Source organism: Mus musculus, chromosome 13, assembly GCF_000001635.26.
Source record: "Mus musculus strain C57BL/6J chromosome 13, GRCm38.p6 C57BL/6J".
In the NCBI taxonomy this organism is placed as follows: Eukaryota; Metazoa; Chordata; class Mammalia; order Rodentia; family Muridae; genus Mus; species Mus musculus.
In genome coordinates, this window is record NC_000079.6 from 105,219,829 (window position 1) to 105,238,450 (window position 18,622).

Genomic DNA, 18,622 nt, shown 5'->3' on the forward strand with positions numbered 1-18,622 from the left:
ATTTGGGGACAAGCTACGGTGGAAGCCTTTCTGAGGAAACAGTGACATCATTTGAAACGATAGCAAGAGCAAGTTTCTATTTATGTGCAGCATGGTTTTCTAAGAACAAACCAGATTATTAGTTAAGAATGTCAAATTCTGTGTGAATTACAACAGTCTGAGGCCCGGCCTATTCTCCTGGAAGTCTTGTGGGGTGCATGCATGCCACAGACACTGGTGTCTAGCTCTTGACACATTCAGATGGTATGCTTTTGGGTAATTCAAGTCTGAAATAAACATCATTAGTGGGCACTGATCTAACAACTCTGTGTTGGGTCCACTAAGGTCTCTTTCTATAGATACTGTTATTTAGAGGTCTCCACAGACTGCCTTGGTATTCTATTTTCTGATTTTCCAATTCACAGAAAGCTTGTCTCTGTATCTATACCATGCCAAGAATAGTAATTGCTCTAAAACGCAGCAAGCCTAGGTTACATGAACCCTGTGTTAGAAAAACAAACAACCACAACAAAAATCTGAGAATGGCAAGACCATTTTATTTTAACCAGTCTTAGAGATATGGAGTGTATGAACATCTTTAAGCCCTAGGGTCAGAGCATCACTGATGTACATGATAGAACACTGAATAGTATGTATAGCCAACCTGTCTATGTAATACAATTATAGCTTGGACCGTGTTCCTCTCTCTGCCTTCTGGCCAGGCTCCCTGTCGTGCTCCTTATGCCTGTTAGGTGTCTGTCCCCTTGCTTTCAGCAGTGTTCTAGGGAAATAGAGTCCTAGAGCTCTCCAGTCTATTTCTTGGCTCCAACCTGACCCCCTGGGACAAAAGGGTTTTCTGTTCTCAGGCTCCCCATAATAGTTGCTCCCTCTACAAAACAATTTTCTCCTTTCCTGCCTTTTATCTCCCACAGATCACATGCTAGCTTGGTTTACTGCTAGACTTCCATGTTGAAGAGATTGTCCAGACAACTTCTAGTCCTTGTAGGTTGTGTGACAGCCAGGTAAGACAATTTATTCTTTCAAGTGTGCTTCAACCCTTGTCTGTTAGGTTCCAGAGCATTAAAGATGAAGCTCTGTACTCACTTTTGGTCCTTTATGTAGTATCACAGGAGGTGCAGGCTTTGGGACAGCTCTATGAGCACAGTACTTTGTGGGTAAGCATAAAGATCTGAATTCAGATCTCCAGAGTTCCCACAAATCTGAGCACAGCAGTGTTCCTCCTTTGACAAGATTAGAGTCCATATAGACCCCAGAAACTAATGTACCAACAAACAAGACATCCTGTCTCAATAAAGGAATAAAACAAGAACAGACATGAGGCTGACCTCTGACCTCTACATGTGCCATGTATATATGCCCCTCCTCCCAAAAGATAAAGTGATCTGCAAATATTTAAAAACTACAATTAAGTTTGCTGTACATAACAAAGCTGTACTTGAAGATTTTCAATGGTCTTGACGTTCTTTTTAAAACCAAGTGGTTTAATACCAGTGTGCGCATATGCGAGTGGGAAAGTACTTGAGAAAACGGTTCTTCTGTTAGTGGCATAAAGAAGTATGTGTATACAGACACAAATGAATTCATGAATATTCTTGTTTCTAATTTTGTAATGATTTAAGTGTCCCTTACTAATACTTCTAAATGTTGTTTCTAAACAACTTATATATAATAAATTTCACTTTCCTGAGACAGATTAATTTTTTTCCAAATTTTTAAAAATGTATTGGTTCTTGTGAATTTCACATCATGCACCCCGGCCCACTCATCTCTCCCTGCCCTGGTACCCCCCCTCCACCCTTGCAATCTGGCCCCTAACAGAGAAAAACAAAAATCGCATTGTGGGAGCCTCTGGTGTGAGGCCTCTGGCTTCTGCTATTCTATCAGTACTGGGTCCTCTCTGGGACTCCTCTTGGATATCCTGTTGTTGCCTTGTAACATGGAGAATCTGCAGCTTTGGATCTGTAGAACCAGTCTCTTCCTGCACTCCAGCAGTTCATTGATGAAGAAAATGTTGGGGTGAGCCAATTCAAAAGCTTGGATCTGGGCCAGAGGGGTACCTGAGCTAGTCAGCCCTCCAGCCCTTCTGCTCTTCTGCCTTCAGTGGTGGCTCCCCAGCAAATCCTGCAAACAGGGCTAGCTTTACCCTGCTGCCCAGGGGAGGTACAGAGCCTGCTCTCTCAGTGTTGCAGCTAGTGAGAGGCATGGCTAGCTATCAGTTCTTCCACTCTCAACAAGGGAAGGGAGGAGGGCAGCTTTGCCTAGCCACCACCCAGCAGACAAGATCAGGGGTGACTTTCCCACATTCATACCCTTGGGCCCTGCTCACTTCGACCCCCCACATCCAGGGCCAGCTCTACTGTACTGTGCAGGTGAGGTGCAGGGCCTGCTCCTAAGTGCTGTAGCACACAGGGCCAACTCTACTACTTTGATGGCCTTGGGGCCAGGTCTCCTGCCTGCCATAGGTAGCAAGGGATGAGGGCAGCATCTCTCCCTCACCCATGTAACCACATGGCGTATAAGTAGCAGGGCTCTCCCACATGCCTTTGGAACAAGCTCAACTAGGACCCCACCATCAGGGTCAGCTCCACTGTGCTGCCCAGTCAAGCTGCAGGACCCATTCTCCCAAGTGCTGCAGCTAGCGTGGGGCAGGGCCAGCTCTCCTGTTATCATGCCCTAGAGCCAGGGCTCCCATATGCAGCAGACAGTGAGGAGTGAGAGGGAGGAGGGTAACTCTCCCTCATCCACACTACTGCACAGGAGAAGAGTGGTAGGGCCAGCTCTCCCATCCTAGTACCCTCAGGCCAGCTCACCCGCAGCTCCTGAAATGTGCTAGTCGATTGCCCTACTGCAGCTGGTAGTGGTGGGGTCAGGTCTCCTGTTCTCATGAACTTAGGGCTAGCTCTCCCACAATGCCCAGGTGAGGGGTAGGGCCAGTTACTGCCCTCAGACAGCAACATATCTCTGGGTTGCAGCCCTGACCAGGGACATCTGCCTGGCTTTTGGTGGTAACAGACCTCTGATGCAAGGCTAGAGACCTAGACATGGCCCCCAATAGCAGCACAGGCCAGGACCCCACTATGGTCCCAGGTGGCATCACTGGCTGCTCACATCAGACATTTCTCACTACACTTGCATCTCCATTTCTGCCTCTCTCCATTGTTCCCACATCCTTCTGTTTCTCTTTCTCTTCCATTTCTCTACTACTTACTTGCTCGTCTTGGTGGTGCATGGGGTCTACGAGTGTCTGGGGGTTCATCTCAGGATTGGTCTCAGGAGTGCTATGCCCTGCTTCTGAATTATGGTACCAGGCAGGAGTCACCTTGAGCTTACTCTGCCCTGCAAGCCCTGCATGGCAGCAGACTTGTGGTCATCTCAGGATATCCCTGTTCAGGCTCCCGGGCGCTGGGATGATGGTTGTCTCAGCCTTGCTTTTCTCAGGGAATGTTAGGCTACTTATCATTTAAATGTTCCTAGGTCAGAACACTGAGCATCAGCACAGCCTCTCTCCTCTCTGCCACCTTCTGGTTTATGTGGGACACAGCAGCCACATCTGCAAACTCTAGGGACAGGGGCAGCTTTACTTTATACAATATCACTGCATATTTTTATTTAAGGGCCATGAATAATTAAACCCCTTAGTACTTCTGGCGTAAACAATAAACACCTCCTATTGTTCAGGTAGCAAAATATCACCTTTGTACCTGACATAATCTTGAAGTGTTTCAGTATTCAGTTTCAGTTTCAAAATTTTCCTTCTCCATGGTCTTTGCTAATGAATGACAGATGGGGGTGTGGCTGGTGGGAAAGGAGATGGGGAGGCAGAGGGAGGGGAAACTAGTCAGATAATATTGTATGAGAAAAGAATCCATGTTTAATATAATGGGAAAATAATGTTCATTTTCAAAAACCGGTTAAGATTATACTTGACTGGGAATAGGGATTTACAGTGGTAATTTCAGCCTTTGGGAAGCTGAGGCAGGGGATTATTAGTAAGACCCTGTCTCAAAGGAACAAAAATAACAGTAGAGAAATCATGCTGACAGCTTACTTAGGCTTAATTTTGAATGCATTTTTAAGTTATCTATTAGGAAGCTGAAAAGCGCAACCCGTGCTCCTTACAGGAGGAACGGCTGGCAGCTCACCCTTTTCAGGGGAATGCAGAAGTCAAAAACAAAATAAACCAAAAACCGTAGACAGAAACCACTGGGGAGTGGCCCACAGGGAAAACAGTAAGGGGTTAATTGGCAGAAGTCTGGGAATGGTAGGCAAAATGACGTGTTCATAAGTTCTGATAGACAGAACTGCTTCAATAGGCTAAGTCCTCTTTCCGAGTGCGTTTTGGTGCTGGAACACCCCTGACCCATGTCTAGGGTGACCCCGTGTGACCGCTGTGCATCACTTAGCACTCTCCCTGCTGTGTAGTTTCCCTCCATGGGGAGTGCATTTGCTCTGCGGCGACTAACAGGGGTGGTTGATCGTCATGACATGTGCGGCTTCCTGTCATATGCTCACAGTGAGTCTGTGTCTTCAGGCTGCTCGCTGGCCCATTTCCTCAGGTAAACTTATGAGAACCTCACATGACTTTGTCTGGGGTCTTTATTCCTCACACAAATTTAGAACCCCAATTACTGTGAATGGCTTTCCATTTAATTTGTGTTTTCAATCAAAGTGCAGTACATAAAGTCAAACGCAATGTTTTAAAAGTCTGAAAAGAAAACAAAGCCCAACATTTTCCTTGTACTTGGTGCTAGGAGTGGGAACAAGCGCTTCTGTGTGAGCAGTTCCTCTGTGTTCTAGCCCAGATTCCTTCTACGTGACTGTTCTCAACGCTGACTGCGTTACTGAGAAGTTACGACTCACAGGCAATTTTAATAAAATCCTCAAGCTCAGATTTTATTGTTGCCTGTCAGATATTAAGCTGAATGACAGATCTCGTCGAGTTTGAATGGGTCAGAGCTTACGGAGGCATTCACACAAAGCTTACAGAGTCGAGGTGGCAGAGACTCAGGTGAATCTTCCTGGTAACTTATTTAAAGTTTAATATTTAAAATGAGTCGACAGTTCTTAAATGGAGGCTATACGGATAAACCAATATGGAAAATAACTGCATACTGGAATACTTATATAGCGTATGGACCTGGGAGAAAAATAGATCAAGCTGAGTTTGGTAAACGCTGAATGGGGTGTGCTGGCAGGTGACAGACACAACAGGAGACACGGAGGGCTGAGATGGGAGTAAACGTGTACAACATCCTCCAGAGGTGAAGATCCACAGACCTAAAGCCTGACTGGCAGCAGGTATATTAGCTACAACTCAAGGATCGAGTAAGATTTGAATTCTCAACAGTGAGAGTCAATCAGACACGGTGCAGGTTGAAGGAAGAAGGAATCAAATATTTAATATTCAACTGTGTGACAGTGCTAAATACATGTAAGATGGAAACTAAGAATTACAAAAGACTACCATGTTTCTAGCAAGTGGTGTTAAACATTTCACAGAAAAACCAGGCAAAATGTTATACATGTCCCCAGCTGCGCTGCCCATCTTAGAATCCTCTGGAGTTGTGTCTGGTTCAGCGGAGCAGCCATTGTCCCAGAACTACAGGCAAATCTGTCCTGAGTGTGACTGTCTTTAACTCTCTGTATGTGTTTTCTCTTCAGTGGGAAAAGTGCCATGCTATACAGGAAAAAGTGCTTTGTTATATAGAAATGCATGATCAAATATTTAGAGAAAAATATTAAAATGACTCTAAAGCTTTGTAAAATCTTGGTGTTTGCTTCTCAATTTTGTTAGCGGTTGTAATGTAATTTTAAGACCTGCCATGTGTGTGTGTGTTACTTAAAACGATATCACAACGTTTTCAAGGTATGTGTGTGTGTGTGTGTGTGTCCGTCAGTCAGTCTGTATGTATATGCATGCTTGTCTGTCTGCGCGTGTATGATATGAATGTGTTCATAAGCTCTGGGTGAGGAGGTAGGCAAGTACAAGCAGGCATACACAGATGGAGGTCAGAGGTCAGTATCAGGTGCCTTTCTCAATTGCTCTCCACATTATTTTTGACATAGGGTCTCTTCCTGAAGCTAGAGCTCACGGATTTGTTAGCCTAGGTGGCCAAGTGAGCTTCAGGGGCCCATGTGTCTCCTCTCTTCTCTTCTTCTCTGGCTTTTACATAGGAGCTGGGCATCTGAACTCTGGTCATCACGCTTATTTGACAAGCAAAACTAAGTCATCTCCATAGTCATTCAAGGAAAATTTTTGATAAAAATAGTTACTTAAAGTATACTGAGGCAAGGGAACTGTCATTTTGAAAAGATAGCCATATAAGACGACGAGAAAGAAGAGCCAGGGAGATACCTTAGTGGGTAAAGAAAGTTGTCACCAAGCCTGGAAACCAAAGTTCAACCCCCAAGTCCTGCATGGTGGAAGGAGAGAACCAATATCCATGTTTGCATTGTGGTACCCTCTGCACAATAAATAAATAGAAGAAAGAGTAATTTCACACGGTTTTAACGGACTGTATTAGAAATTCCTCGTCGGCCATCACTGCAAAGAGAGGCCCATTGGACTTGAAAACTGTATATGCCCCAGTACAGGGGAACCCCAGGGCCAAAACGTGGGAGTGGGTGGGTAGGGGAGTGGGGGGTGGGTATGGCGGACTTTTGGGATAGCATTGAAAATATAAACGAGGAAAATACCTAATAAAAATAAAATTAAATTAAAAAAAAGAAATTCCTAGACTTTTATTAAAAGGAAAATTCTCTATAAACTAAATGACTCATTGCATGGCTCAGAATCTCATTTAATTCTCATTTTCTAGGTAAAGCACTGAACAGAAGAAACCAAGGCTCGCCTGGCTTGGGTTCTTTGCATCAGCATCAGAAAATCCAAATTCCATCTGTTTGGATTTCTTTTCCTAATATACTATGTTAGCTCTCCCCAACTGCAAGCTGTACCCAGTTAGCTTTTCAAAACAGTTCTGGGAATTTTTAATGCTGGGAAATTATTTGAGTCACTGAGTTCCAATTTCATGTGAAAGAGAATTTAGTGTACTGGGTTATTATTCCTGGTTTTTCTTCCTCGGAAGGTTATAATATATCATTCCTCCTTCCCTTTTCTCCCCGCAAACCATTCTTATATCCTACCTTGTTCTCTTTCAAATCTGTAGCCTTTTTCATTGATTGCTATTACATGACTATATGTATATGCATTTATATTCCCAAGTACCACCTGCTCAGTCAGCTTATTGTTACCTGTGTGTGTATGTTTTCAGGGCTGACCATTTGATATTAAATAACCAATCGGTGTGCTCTTCCCTGGGGAACACTATTTCTCCTGCTCTCAGCATTCCTTAGTTGCCTGTAGTTCCTCATAAAGGGCTGAGGCCTCGTGCTTGTTCCCTTTAACCCCTTTGGCACATCTGTTGTTGTTCTTGTTTAGGTCATGTTTAGGCAGTCATGCTGGTAGGACTTTAGAAGTATAGCTTCTGACATTCCATTCATTCTTAAACATTACAGGCTATTGTTATTGTCCTTGGTTGCTCCCAATGGCGTAAAGTAAGTTCCTTTTGTTGGAGACACCATTCACTTCCAACACAGGGCCCAGATGGATCTGAGCTGGAACTGACCTGAATATCTCCGGCCTCAGATCTAGCTTGCATGTTACCAGGAGGCCCCATGAAAACTTCCAAGGGAGGGAAGCAACCAACAGTCTTACCTAGCTATGACACCTATGAACCACAGCAACCACCAAGATGATACAATAACCCTGAGTATAGGGTAGTGGCATACATACCTTGGTGGCAACCAATATCTCTCTAAAAGGATTAAATACCTGCTCAACAAGAGAGAAATCCTGCCTGGTACTAGAAACCTAACCAACTATCCAAGGCTAGTGATGTCTTCTTCGAGAAGAAGCTACAACCACTTTATTAAACCAGAATGATCCCTACTTGCATCCTAAGTATTTGTCCTTATGTCTGCAGTCAAGTGTTGTAGTGACACGACATCAAGGAAACCTCACTCTGAAACTGAGGCATTCAACAGAAAACCACAATCAAAATACAGGTTGTGGCACTAAGTCCCAATGGATACACATGCAAAATGCCTAAGGATCAAGGAATATTTCTCAAGAGGGAGTAGAAAGATTATAAGAGCCAGAGGATTAGGAAGTGACTCTTTCCTATTTTAACAGTTAGCACTATAATATTCACAATGGTTGCTGCACTCTCATTTTCTTTAAGTGGAGGCCAAACTGTCTACCAATACTGATGTCCTGACCTGTGCAACCTTTTGAATCCAGTTGACAGAGATAATGTGAGTAGGACCAAAAGAAGGAGTGGTAGTTTATACTAGTCCACTCAAGTGACCAACCAGATGATGAACAAATAAACTGTGATTGTATCAGGCTCATAAATGTTGGAGAACTATTTAGTAATGGACAACCAATGCAACAGTCTAAAGAACACCAGCCCTTAAGGCTAAAAACAAAGTAACAGTTTATGAACTTTAGTAAGACAAGAACAGAAACCAAACAAAACTTGGTAAACTTTTTTCAGTTTTCACTCAATAATTCCCTAACAAATTCCTAATCAGAAATAGAAATGAAGAAATACATGTAAGAACTGTCATATCAGCCAATAACTTGCTAAAAAAATTTCCTGAACATCTTCCATTGCAAACTGTAGACTTTTTTTTTACTTGTCAGATTGCTCATGTTTTAAGACACTCACAGTTCTGAAAACTTCTGAAAACTAGATTAACACAAAATATATTCTGCATAAATGAATTCATCAAAACTGTCATCATTCAGTATGTTGCCTTCACAAACAGTTAGGAAATAGTTTCTACACTGTATCCACTCATATAACATCTCTCTTTTGGCTGTCAAAATCCAAAGCACTATGCTAGAGGTCCAAAGAGGACTGAAAGAGACCTAGTTTGATAATTTCTTCCTCACTTAACAAAAATATATAATACAGGGAACAGGACATATTTGAGAGTAATACCCAAGAACACAATGACTTACTGTTATATATACAGGAGATGGAGGATGTTATGAAAGGATGCCATGTATATGTGATAGGCATTTCAAAAACATGCCCTGTGTATGAGAGAACAATTCAGACAAGTAAGCATGAGAGGAAGCTAAGAGGTTAAAATATTCAATGTGTAGAAAGAAGTCCATCAGAAAGACAAACATGTACTCACTTATAAGTGGATATTATCTGTAAAGTAAAGGAAAACCATGCTACAATCCACAGTCCCAGAGAAGCTCAGTAACAAAGTGGACTCAAAGAGGGCCTGGGACAGGGAAAGAGAATAGATATTGTGGGTGGACTGGGGATGGGGGTGGGCAGAAGGAATCAGGTTGGGGAGGATGGAGGGAGAGAGTCCTCAGAGACTACTGGAATGGGGATGGTATCTCTGGGATGAACTAGAAGCCTAGAGCAATGGAAACTCCCCAGATTCTAGAAGGGTGACCCCAGGCAAGATCTTAGTAATGGGGGATATGGAGCCTGAACTGACCATCTCCTATAACCAGGCAAGACTTCCAGTGGAAGGATTGGGACACCAACCAAGCCACAAAAGCTTCAACCTGCATTTTTTTTCTGCCTACAATATGTGCTGGGGTAAAGGTGGCTCTGAAATTGTAGGTGTGGCCAACCACTGACTCATCCAGCTTGAGACCCATGGCAAGTGAGGGATGCTACCAATCACACCACCTGGAGTGCCAGGACCCAGAGGTTGAATAGCCCAGAAACCTAGGCTAAAACCAAACATGACTGACAAAGAAAAAAAGTCAATGAAATAAATTCTATTGATATTCTGCTATACTCATAGGTTAGTGCCTAGCTCAGTTGTCATCAGAGAGGCCTCATCCAGCAACTGGCAGAAACAAATGCAGAGACCCACAGCCAACCAATAGGTGGAGATCAGGGAATCCTGCAGAAGATGGGTAGGAAGGATCATGGAAACCAGAGGGGTCAAGAACTTCACAAGAAAACCCACAGAATCAACTAAGCTGGGCTCATGGGCTCATAGAGACTGAACAGACAATAATGGAGCCTACATGGGTCTGACCTAAGCCCTCTGAACATAGGCCTTTTTGCAAAGATAAATGGACGAGGAGCAGATGGCTGGGAGACTGGGGAGGTAGTGAGGGATGAGGGACTCGGAGGGGTGGAGGGAGGGGAAACTGAGGTTGGGATGTAATATATGAGAGAAGAATAAACTTAAATTTTCTAAAGGAGTTCAATTTGGCTAAGCTATAAATTACATACAGGAATTGTGGAATACAATTAATGCCAGATAAGCAAGGCCCTTGAGTGATAATCTACATAGTTACTGGGGGGTGGGTGGGGAGCTGTGGGAAAGGTGATTTGGGTTGAGGAAATAAAAGGAAATAAATGTGGAGCTGTTGCTTAATAACACAGACTGAGAAGAAAGAAGAGGCTACTTAGGGAGGCTGGCTGGGAGACATGAACAAGTGTTAAAATGAGAAGAGTCCTATGCACTATTGCCACAGGCAGGAACCCCAGAAGTAACAGGGGAGAGCAGTGGTTTAGGTTGGTGTGGAGGTGGCATCAAAGGAAAAGCACAAGGTGTTGTCTTTATGCAGGTAGTGCTGTGATGATGTCATATCTTCCCAAACGTCTCATTTCAGATAGACAGCAATGTATAAAAATGTGTTCAGATGCTAGAAGCTTCCATTCTTACTGTTAGAGAGCAACGTGACTTCGTGTAATTTAAACACTTGAGCCGGTTATCAAAGATATGAAGAATCACCCTAGAGTCACTTCCCAAGACTCACTGTTTCTTGGGCATCTTCACTGCTGGGCACTCAAATCCCAGGAGACCCTCTTAATTTTTCCTTAATGAACTTTCCTGAGGACCTCTTTGTACTCCACTGAAGTAGAATGTCCTTAGAGATGACCTGGTGATTATATATGTTGTTTCAACTTTGTAACACACCAGCTCCATCCAGATCTTTACCTAAACTGTATAATTCAGAACATTTCAAATTAACCCATCAGTATGATTTATTTTTATCTATATTATATAAGTCATGGGTTTCTATTGTCTCCTTTGAAAGTTTCTACTTGATTAACCACAGAAACCTACAGCTACTGGAATATGCCTGCCAATACCTTCTAGACAATCTTAAATGGCAACATTTTTCACTTTATTTTTTCATGACAATGACAGCCCCAATGATTGTGCATCTTACTATGTTAAGTGCACATCATATAAACATTTTTCAGTTTGGTCCTACCAATAAACCTAAAAGAAATATATTTTAGTATTTTTTGAGGATTGAACCAAGACCTAGAGGGAGTAGATGATTCATTAAATGATGGGAAACTTAGCCAGAGACATGCACCATTTGCCCATGTCTTCATAACGATGGACAACACAATTTTTCTCGCACATTATCACGTGTGAGAAATCAGGCCTTAAAAGAACGGAGAAATCCAATGAAAAGCACCAGGCACAGCACAGTGGTGAGGCGCCTCACAGTGTGAGTTTGAATTCCAGATCCAGCCGCCTACTGGATGGCACCTAACTTCATCTCTAAAACAGTCATAATAGGGTGACAGTTTATTGGAATCTTTGAGATTACATTGAGTCACACAGCTAAAGGGACCACAGCTGTACCTGGGACACAAAGAGATTTAGAGAAGTTTCTGATGCTTTGGTTGGTACGGCAATTGTTTATTGGCCTCAGTGTTACCATTCTTTGGTTCCAAAGTTAAAGTATTCACTTTGAAGTCCATCTTTACATTTAAGAAGATTCACAATCATTCATCAATTTCTATCCTTTGACCTTTGGCTGGTGTAGTCTATTAACATCAAGAAACAAGTGACCTTCTGTGTGTTAACGCAGACTTTAGACCAAACCACTCAGCTGTTATGGGGCTGGGGCCATGTAGCAGCAGTTAAGATCACTGGCTGCTTCCAGAGACCCTGATTTGGTTTCCAGCATGATGTGTTAGCTCACAACCATCTGTAACTCCAGTGTCAGGGATTTTGACATCTATTTTTGTTCTCACAAATGCTGCACAGATGTGGTGCATATGTGTACATGCATGCAGAAAAGAAACTCACATATGTAAATAAAAATAATTTTATAAAAAAGTTTTCATCCATGGTTATATATTAGAATTAACTAGAATAGTTCCAAAATTTAATGTATTTTTGGATTTTATTGTGTTCGAATGCATGATTTTAAAATTGGTATTTGAGTAGCTGACTTTATTTTATAAAAACACATGTTAATGAATTTGTATTAGGATTTAGATAGTATTTCCAACGAGTTCTGAAATGGCCCTAACCATACTTATACTATTTTATACCAGGTGTTTATGCAAAATAGTGTTCTTAACACTAGCAATTATCAAACTAAAATAGTAATCAACTCTGAAAAGTGTTAAGTATGTTATACATCATGAAACATCAAATATTCAGTCCAAACTTTACTCATGATGTAAATGCACATCCATCTCTCTGTGCATTTTCTTTTCATAGCTAATAAATAATAAATTTATGTGTATATAAAGTAATTGTTTTAAATTTGAATACCATATATAATTAAACAAGTCAAATTAATTACCATTTTTCTTAATATGGGAAAAGTGTATGTTTTCCAAATAATTATTTTAAAATAAATTTCTTTATTATTTATTACTGGTAAATGTTTGACTTACATATTTATTTTATATATCTGTATGACTGGAGTCAAGTAAAATTTTCTCATGCCAAAAAGGGTTGCAGGTGAATAAAGAAAGCTATGGTCTAATGCTAATATACTGAGCAGAGAAATTTGGGCTGGAGTGTCCAGATTTTTCTTGGCCTCTGTGAAATATTCCCTCCAGTTGGACCTCTTCTGAGTTGGGGTCTTATGATCTGTTATTAAATATGATAAGTCACAGGATGTCTTTATGGCACAATCTAAGACAGAAAGGCACAGGTGATTGGAATAGATTTTCAGTTTGTTTTGTTATATTAATAAAAATAGAATGCTTCCTGGGACCTGAGTAGCCCAACATGGCAGAAAGAACCCTTCACTTTAGCTGCTGATAAGCTGTTCATAGCTACCAGACCAGAACCAAAAGGACAAAACCCGAAGAAAAGGGGCACTTACTGTTTTACTATTTTTAAGAACATTTCTATTCTATTTCTTCTTCTTTTTCTTTTTTATTGAAGATAGGTTCTCCTCTCATATATCGAGCTACCATTTTCCCTCCCTACAGCCCTCCCACACCTGTTCTCTCCCAGATCCCTTCAGAACAGAGCAGGCCTCCGAGAGACAACAGCCAAAGAGGACAAAACACGATACAAACAAGACAAGGTGACAGCCCTCATTCTGAGGCTGGATGAGGCAGCCCAATAGGAGGAATAGAATCCCAAGAGCAGGCATTAGAGTCAGACACATCCATGCCCACTGTTAGAATTCCTACAAAAACACCAAGCTCACAGCCATAACATGTATGCAGAGGACCTGGTGGAGACCCATGCAGGCCTCATACTCGCTGCTTCAGCCACTGCGAGCCCATGTGAGGCTTCCTTAGCTGACTCAGTGGGCTGTGTTCTTCTGGTCCTACATGCCCTCCAACTCCTACAATTCATTTACTTTAGTTTTGTGTTGTTTACATGTATGTTTGTATACCATGTGTGTACCCCTTGAACTTGAGTTACATGTGATTATGAACTGTCACATGGATGCTTGCATCAAATTAGGATCCTCTTTAAGAGCAGCGAGTGTCTGCAGCTGCTGACCCTTCCCTCCAGCCCTTGATTTAGTATTTTTAAAACCAGCAACAGCAACAGTCAGGTCAGGTGAGGTGGCTCAGCCATTAAGAGCATGTAGTGCTCTTACAGAGGAACCAAGAACGATTCCCAACACCCATGCTGAATGGCTCACAACCACCTGTAATCCACTACCAGGAGATCCAACACCTGTTCTTTGGCTCTGGGGGCACTTGCGGTCACATGTGAATAAACCTGTATGCACATATACACATAATTTTAAGACAAATCTTAGAAATATATAACAAGGACTCTGGGGCTTTGTGATTCAGGAAGTCTGGATGAAAATCTCCCCTCCCTCCCCTCTCTCTCTCTCTCTCTCTCTCTCCTTCCTTCCTAATGCTAATGATCTGATCGCGTTAAACTTCAGGAGCCAGGACCCTTTTTGCTGGCAGAGGTTCTTGTCTTAATGGGATTCCTGAACAGGGCAGTGTTACTGATAATGCAAGTGGCAACAGTAATTTGCTAAAACAAAGAAATCATTTAAAAAGGGAATGATGAAACTTGTCAGGGAGGGTGACTGATTCTTCTCTTCACAAGATAATACCATGTGACCATGCCTGACAGCACTGTGTCTATTTTTGGTCATTTTTAAATCCTGCCAAACTTGTCAGTGCTTTACCAAGTAGGATTATGTGATACTCCAAACCCGTTGTTGCGGATGGTGAGACACCACAAAGCCCACTTTCTTTGCTCATTCATCAGAAGCAAGTCCTTAGCAGCTGAACCTTCACCATGAGATGGTAGTCCCACCTCTGGAGACAGTCTATCTGTCTTGCTGATTCTCCATCGCATCTGTTCTTCCATTTTTGTTTTGATGCCTTCAAAGTAATCTACAAGAGTTGGAATCGACTTCTTCCTAGATGCTGTTACTGCTTTTACTTCCTCGCATGAATCACACAATGTTCTTAACAGAATCTAGAATGGTGAATCATTTCCATAAGGTTTTCAATTTACTTAGCCCAGATTTCTCAGAGGAATCACTATCTAGGGCAGTTACAGCCTTACAAAATAAATACCTCTTTTCAATAACATTTGAAAGTCAGAACTACTGCACGATCCGATCCATGCGCTACAGAAGTCTTGATGGGGCAGCAGGCATGACAACTACTCAACTTTTACTGTATTCTTCCACCAGGGCTCACGGATGACAGAGCCACTTGTCAATGAACAGCAGAGTAATATTTGTAATGAACCTTCTTTTATCCAGAGAAGTCTCACACTTGGGAGTAAAATATTGAGAAGCCATGCTATAAACAGATGCACTGCTATTTAGATTGGTTGTTCACTTACAGACTACAAGCAAATTAAACCTCACTTGACGTGAGGGCCCTGGCATAATGGTCAATGAACACTGGATTCAACTTACAGTCACAAGCTGCATTCACTCCTAACAAGCAAATCATCCTGTCTTTGAAGCTAGATGGTGGAAGACCATCTAGCCATGAAAGCCTTAGATGACAATTTCTAACAGAAGGCTGTTCTATCTTCATGGGAACATCTCTTCCTTAGGCAAGCTATCACCAATGATCTTGGTAGAGTTTCTGGAAAACTTGCTGTTGCTTCTCTATCAGCATGTGGCACTTTTCTACTTATATGTTTGGGATATGCTTTGTTTTATGTTTTTTTCCTTAAGATGTATGAATCTAAAAAGAAAAAAAAATTAAACCATCTCCTTACTTCTCGAGCTTTTACATGAGAGATGACAGCTAGAACTTTGCTCTGAATTAGGCATTGGCTAAAAGGAATATGGAGGCTGGTTTAATGCTGTAAATAGATCAAATATTCCTCCATGTCAGATAGTGCTCTTTTTAATTCCTTTTAATTCTCTGGAGTATCACTTTTTATTTCCTTCCAAAACTTGTGGAAAAGATGCTATGAGGTAGAATGCCTTCCCATGTTCACAGATTGGCAAAATTAGTACTGTGAAAATAGTTATATCATCATAAGCTGTTGGGAGCGACAAAGACAACACAATTGTCCTGATCTCTGAATTGGGCCTCTCCCCTCCCCCCAGAAGAAAAGGGGGTCAAAAAGCGGGCCACCGATGCACAGCTCCGAGAACAACCACAGATTGTTCCAGTCCTAAGTCAGTGCCGGATGTCCTGACCACAAGATGTACCCTGATACCACCAAGTTCCTGCTTCCCCGTGTAGTTGCCAAAAGAAAAATTTCTGCTGCCCCACCCCTCCTGCTGAGAAGTACTTCCCCTTTAGCTTGTGCATTTAAGCCTTGAGCCTTGCTAATACAGTGACACCTTGATGCTATTCAGAATGGTTCCTCGCACTTGGTGTGTCCGTCTTTTCTCTCCCCCCACTTGGTTCTTAGGAGAAGGTCCCCTCGAGACCCTCGAATAACTGGACCTGCTAGACGGGTCAATAAGAATAATGGCTATGACATTCTTCACAGAACTAAAAACAAACATAAAATTAAAATTGATATGGAACCACAAAAGACTCCAAATAGCCAAAGGAATCCTAAGTAGAAAGAACTATGCTCGATGTAGCACAGCTCCTGATGTCAAATTTTACTACGTAGAACCACAGTTAAAAATAAAAAAGAAAGCACCATGGTACAATTATAAAAACAGACATGTAGACCAGTGGAATACAACCTATACAGGTCCACAAACTTAAAGAGACAGCTTCTTTAACAAATGGTGCTAGGTAAACTAATTTCCATACATAGAAGGAAACTAGATCCCTATCTCTAACTCTGTAAAACAAACAAACAAACAAACAAACAAAAAGGCAAATTGAAGATGTCTCCAATAAGGTAAGACCTGAAGCTTTAAAACTACTAGAAGAAAAGATAGGCAAATGTTTTATGATGCAAGCAGAGGTAAGAAGTTTTTTTAAAAGAACTTGAATAGCACATGGAATAATGACAAAAATGTCTGTGACAGGATTACTTTACTTTAAAATATTTGTGCAGCAGGAGGCCTGTGATTGGAGAGGGAAAAGGGAGGTGGAGCTAAGCATTGCAGAGACAGAGAGCCTCTCAGGAGAGGGAGAGAAGCCAAGATGGAGGTGAAGGGACAGGAAGAAGAACCTGAACCAGCATGGCTTTAAATAGCCATAGGCAGTTATGATATCGTAACGGTTAGAATAATTGGGATAATTTGTCCAATCTAGGTGGGCAGCTTTTATCAATATCAATTGGTTCTGAAATTATTGTATTGGCATCTTGCCAATTGAGAATTTATTGATACATAAGTCTGACTGGTTAATTATAAACTTCAAGAGTTTTGATTTACTTGGTTACTGGAATGTGGGACCACTGATTACAGGGGTCTATTGCTGAGAAGGAGCTAGCAGAGTCAGAGACAAGAGAACCAGGTCGATGCATGGGGCTAGTTAGAGACAGAGCTGGTGGGACTGCATCCGGGCAGAGAGTTGTGGCAGCTGACTGATGGGTGGATGGTCATTGTGTGTGTGTGTGGGGGGGGGGGGGTGCGGGGGGGCGGGGCAGGGTAGACTGTTGTTGTATGGGGCTGGCATGGCAGAGATCCTCCAATGAACTCCAGCCCAGAGAGACCTCCAAGTTGAGGTCACCCAGCTGGAGCCATGTGGCCCACTGGTGCCCAGCAGTAGTGTGGGAAGATTGCTGGTCCTTTTTAACATTTTCTGCAGCAAACATCAAATGAGATTGCAAAATAATTGGGAAGCTTCTGCATAGCAAGGAAGAAATCATTGGATAAAAATCTTTGCCAACTGTACAGCAAACAAGGGGTTAATACCTAGGACATAAAAGAACTTCAGAACTTAAACATCTGAAAAACAAATTATCAAGTCAACAAAGGGCTAATGAACTAAACAGCTCTCAAATCCAAAGGACCAATAAGTACTAATGAAGCGAATGGGTGAGCGCTGCCTCAGTATCAGGCAAGTTTGTGCCACCTACGGCCTTGTTTGACTGCTGTGCTAAGAAAAAGCCACGTGGGGAGGAAAGGGTTTATTTTACCTGTAACACACATTCTATCACGGAAGGAAGTCAGGGAAGGAGCACAAGGCATGAAACTGACGCAGAACCACAAAGGAATGATAGGTCCTGGCTTGCTTTCCATGGCTTGCTCAGCAACTGTTTCTATAACGACATCACTCATGGTGGGCTGGGCCCTTTCACATCAATCATCAGTCAATAAAATGTTCCACAGATTTGCTTACAGGCCAGTGTGATGGATGAAAATGCCTCAACTGACATAGCTCTTCCCGATGAGTCTGATTTGTATCTAGTTAACAAACCATAATAGAACCTGAACAATCTATGTCCTTTTAACTTTAGATCATCTGAGAGGAAATCAAGAATGTCTTTCCTGTGCCACTTAGTTGGTTCAAAATATTGCATGGAGAAACTCCTATGGTACTGAGCTTATTTAGTAACAAGCACAAAAGTTAAAATCCAAAACAAACATAAGGTACACCAACTGAAAGTATTTCTTTATCATTAATCTGCCTCTTGTCTGTGGATAGTTTTTGTAATATTCAAACAGACTCTCGTTGTCTGGAGGCCTGGACATAACCTAGAGCTACTTCAAAGTTATGCATGTGAACTTTTATTCAATTTAGCTTCTTCTCTCATAGTCCCGGTTCCACATGAGCATCTTTCTATATCCAAAGACCATGAAATCTTTTCACACTATGCCTTCTGCCTCTTGTCAATCTTGATCTAGAGGTTCCCCCACTCAAATGAATACAGGCTTTGGGTATATTAGTATAGATGGACTAATATTATCACTTCTGGCACGATAATAATAAAGATATAATCAAGCTAGAGAAAGTACCCAAGGAGCTAAAGGGATCTACAACCCTATAGG

At 42.0% G+C, this 18,622-nt stretch overlaps 1 protein-coding gene, 1 long non-coding RNA gene and 1 other non-coding gene across 15 annotated transcripts in view; 1 reads left to right on the forward strand and 2 right to left on the reverse strand.

Moving 5' to 3' along the window:
• The window catches only part of Rnf180 (ring finger protein 180), a 164,252-nt gene that overhangs the window by 89,262 nt on the left and 56,368 nt on the right, over window positions 1-18,622 (reverse strand). The window lies entirely within an intron of this gene.
• Window positions 1-18,622, forward strand: part of Gm52064 — an 81,469-nt gene that overhangs the window by 29,382 nt on the left and 33,465 nt on the right. The window contains exon 2 of the long non-coding RNA XR_003950705.1: window positions 912-1,001. This is a non-coding gene — a long non-coding RNA (predicted gene, 52064). The remainder of the gene's footprint in view (window positions 1-911; window positions 1,002-18,622) is intronic.
• On the reverse strand, window positions 3,441-3,570 carry Gm25631. Its single transcript, XR_003950751.1, has one exon. It is a non-coding gene; the product is annotated as a small nucleolar RNA SNORA17 (small nucleolar RNA).